The sequence below is a fragment of the Callionymus lyra genome, chromosome 12 (assembly GCF_982586985.1).
Source record: "Callionymus lyra chromosome 12, fCalLyr1.hap1.1, whole genome shotgun sequence".
NCBI classification, from domain to species: Eukaryota; Metazoa; Chordata; class Actinopteri; order Syngnathiformes; family Callionymidae; genus Callionymus; species Callionymus lyra.
In genome coordinates, this window is record NC_141829.1 from 27,956,780 (window position 1) to 27,961,118 (window position 4,339).

General features: G+C 40.6%; 1 long non-coding RNA gene across 1 annotated transcript; it reads right to left on the reverse strand.

The window, feature by feature from the left end:
• Positions 1-3,603, reverse strand: LOC148068853 (uncharacterized). The gene is made up of 2 exons (XR_015713183.1): positions 3,460-3,603; positions 1-1,085 (listed from the first exon to the last, which is right to left on the reverse strand). It is a non-coding gene; the product is annotated as an uncharacterized LOC148068853 (long non-coding RNA).
• Positions 3,604-4,339: the final 736 nt, after the last annotated feature.

A 4,339-nucleotide genomic window follows, 5' to 3' on the forward strand; every position in this document is an offset into this window, starting at 1 on the left:
TCAGGCAAAAAGGTTTATTAAGAAGTTACACAAGATGTATAACAACGAGAGGTGCGCAGAGCTCTGAGTTACGAGTGTGAAAAAACGCACATATATTCTTACAAGGCCGTTATCTTACAAGGCCGTTGTCTGTCTACTGTTGCACACAAGTCCTTATAAGGTAACATTCAGTTGGTGTTATGTCTGACTAATGGGGTGAAAGTTACAGACAGAAGTTATTGACACGTTTCCTGAGTGTTCGGGCTTGACCTTTATTGAATAGAACACTCAGTGCGTGTCACCCGAACAAATACAGGTGATAAGGTTATGCAAACAGATTGACAGAAATATAATGAGGCTTCAACTTCCCCTTTTGGCCTCTGAAGGAGGACAACAACCAAGAGATAAAAACGGATAAAAAACGGAATACAAAATTGCTACAAATTTTAAAACCCTTTAAAATTATCGCCTGAGAAACATGCAAGCGTATTACATGTCGAGGAATACTGGTAGCCATGGGTAATACTAAGTGTGCAACAGCTAAATTATTAAAAATGCGAGAGAACGTAACAAAACTCAAAGAGTGCAAAATGAAACACCGGATTCAAGGAGGTCTTGCACCTTTTCTTGATCAGGACAGTGTTCAGTGCTCAGTGTGTGGGCAAAAACCTGCGGCAGTTGTTGATGCAGGGAAAATTCCTCACACGACTCTTGGTGCCATGCCAAGCAGTCAGACGTTAGACAGTGATGACGGGGGTGATGAAGGATTGTCCAGGTTGACGGGGACGACGTTGGTGGGGGACAGGGTTGTAGATGGGGTGTGGGGGACGACGTTGGTGGGGGGCAGGGTTGTAGATGGGGTGTGGGCGTTGACGTTGAGGAGGGGTTTGTCACAGCTCTCGGGGTCAGCTGCACACTGCGTCAGGTGGAACCAGGTGTCTCCTTTGCCTTCCAGCCGGAGGGCGTGAGACGTCCTTTCCAGTACACGATGAGGACCAGTCCAGCGTGGTTCCGTCCACTTTCGCTTGAGCACCTTCAGGTAGACACACGGGGTGACCTGCAGTGGGACGGGTTGCTTGGGGTCCTCTTCAGTCTGCTTGGAGAACCTGGAGCCAAGAAACTGTACAGTTGAGACAAATGGCGTGTGTGTTGTCTTACCCTTTAGGTTAGATATTGGTAATGGAGCGTGGGGTCCTGGAAAACAGCGACCTGTGTGGAGTTCGAAAGGAGAGTAGCCCGTCCGGGTATTAACAGACATTCGAACACTAATCAGTGCCATTGGTAGTGCCGCGAGCCAGTTGACTCCGGTACTTATCATGACTCGGTTGAGGTTGTCCTTCAACGTCCTGTTCATTTTCTCCACCTGTGCCTGTGACTGGGGGTGGTAAACAGAACCAAACTTGTGTTTGAGGCCCAATTGGCGCTCCACCTGTTGTAAGTGGGTGTTCTTGAAATGCGTGCCATTGTCACTTTTCAGACAATGGGGAAAACCATGAGTTGGAATTTAATGGTTAACCAAATGTTTAGAGACGCTTTTTGCATCTTCTTTCCGGCAAGGATATGCTTCTGGCCATCCTGAGTAGGCGTCCACCATCACCAACAGGTACCTGTATCCAGAAACTGGGACCAACATGTCAGTATAGTCGATAACAACCATTTGTCCTGGAAAGAAAACTGAAGGGTGTGTTAGTCCTGGTAATGGTTTGAGAGTAGGCCTAATTGTAGCTTGATTGCAAACATTACACGAGATTAGTGCTTGTTTCACCATTTGGTTTTTAAATGGATGCCACCAATTGTCCAATCTTCGAATTGTTTCTTCTCTGCCTACATGTGTAGGACCATGTGCCTCAAGGATTAGAGATTTCAGATAGGCTACTGGTGCAGCCGGGCGTCAACCTTTTACACCAGACACCTTCTTCTGTTTTCCCTGAGCCTTGATTTATCCACATTGAAATTTCTTCAGGTGATGCTTGAGATTGAATGTGAAGAATTTTTGACCAAGATGACTGCTCATCCATTTCTTCAGCTGGAACCACCATCATTTGCCCTTGTGGCTGATAACCCGCGGTTTGTTTTGCCAATGCATCTGCCGCGCGATTACCTTTTGATATTTTGTCAAGTCCGATTGAATGTCCTTTTAAATATATAACACCACTATGTTCCTTCTTTTAGCATTAAGTAAAGTCTTATTAGTTTGAGGGAAGTTGTATTTATCTTAAATCATGATTTCTTGTGTTTGGTAATTTACACATCTTAACTATATCACCACATGTCCAAAGAGTAGTTTCCTAAACTACATTTAAACTTGCTAGTCAAGTTTTAGCTTTACTCATGCTGGCTCATGTTTCTTGTTTACCTTCTATGATATATTTAAGTCTGCAGTGGACAGTGGCTTCTTATTTCTCCCTCTCTGTAGGGCTTCTCAACACCACCTCTAACAGGATAAGAATGATCAGAAGTTATGAGAAGGTCAGTTTTGAATCTATTCAGGTGATGATGAGGATATTGTGTGTGTGTCACGAGTTGTGTATTCATAACTTTGATCTGTGGATGTCTGTTAAAGTTTGTCATGTGTTTTTTTTTTTTTTAATAAACCTTGAAGTTAGCAGAGAGTTCAAATTATCAGTATGTTTTGACTTCATGGTGAAGAGAGAAACCGAGGCGGAGGTTCGAGGGAATTCTTTCTTCTCTCACACACACAGGGAGCAGGTCGTAGCAGAGACACCTCTTTAACTTATTCAATTTAAATGGAAAACATCATGTGTTTGTTTGTTTATCTCTGAGCTCAGTGTTATTTGTAATATCTATGTGAATGTCCGAGAGTATTGTGTGAGTTCAAATGTGTTTTATGAATGTAATGGTTAATTAGATCAGGTGTCATAGCTCTTTAATTATTTACCCACAACAGAAATACAGTATCTATTCTAGATTACTCTTTTGCTTATCTTAACTAGTTTCAAATATTCACTTCAAGGAGATTTCCTATTAGTCTATAGTTATTTGGTTTATTCTTCTAGAGAGAAGAATGTCATATTTATATTTCTCAGTGTTTCTTTTAATTTATCTCTTAATCTATTATTTTTTTTCTTTGACCTTTCCTCCTACAGTATTTTAGTCTCTATAGTCTAGTCTCTGGAGGTGACAAGTCAGCAGCTCTAGACAGAGTCACTTTTAATTAGTTTAAATAAAATTCTGCATCAGTCGACCACACAAGTTTTTGTTTAGTTTTCTTATGGCTGCTTTCTTCATAGCTCTGAGTGGAGCAATCAGAGTATGTTATTCTGGGATTTACTTTTTTACTGTTACATTTTAGACTCAGGAAGATATGTCTCTTACAGGCTAGATTTTTCTACTTTTTCGTCAAATCACAAACAACTTTGCATTTCTTAATCATTTATCTCAGGGCCCTAGCTTCTCCACCAGCAACCACAGCAAGAGCAACACGAGGGACAGAAGTGTCAGAGAGAGGATAGAGAACACCTTGTTCGTTTGTTAGTTCAGCAGCCACACCATCAGGACCCACAAAAATGTCACGCAGACAAGAGTCAAGTTCATGTTTGCGACCAGATCGTGCCATTTGTCTTCATAATCACGTTCATCATCATCCCAGATATAGTTCTTAGTGCAGCGTGGGGGGTCCAAAGGTGGATCATAGGAATGAAGTATCAAAAGTCTTTTCAAGATCAGAGAAATCAGATGTTCAATCACGTTGAACCAGTACAGCTACTCCCTCTCTGGAGCAGAAGTTCATTCTTGGTGGAGAGTTGTTGAGGTTGAGTTCTTGTTTGTTCAGCTCAGAAAGATTGCTTCAACTGTAGGTGTCATCAATAGGGAACTGGACCAAAGTTCCTGGACTAAAAGCCAAAAATGCGCCATTGTTGAACAAAATTCTTTGTTTGTTTCCATACCCTCGTCCTCTTCTCCTGCCACACCCATGCACTCCAGCCAGTGGCCAATAGGTAGCTATGATAGGACCCTAGAACTATCATCAACTATCATCTCTCTATTTTTAGAGAAGCTCTTTTAAGTCTTTAAGTTGAATCCTAATTAGCTGTATCTGGCTAGCTCAAGAGCTCAATAAGGGCACTTTGTGTAATTAATTACCATTAAGTTTAAACAGAGTTTAAAGTTTCTTATTTTTCTTCCCTGTCAGGAGCTTTAACTTGTCACCTGTAGTAATAGTTACTTTTGTCTTGTCAATAAATGAATAGAACAAATTAATAATAATATTAATGATATTAATAATAATGCTAAAAATAATAATAATAATAATAAGTAAAGAAGCGATTATCAAAAAATAATTAAATGAAAATATAAAAGAGGAAGAATTTAAAAATCTAAATTAAGAACCAAAACTTCA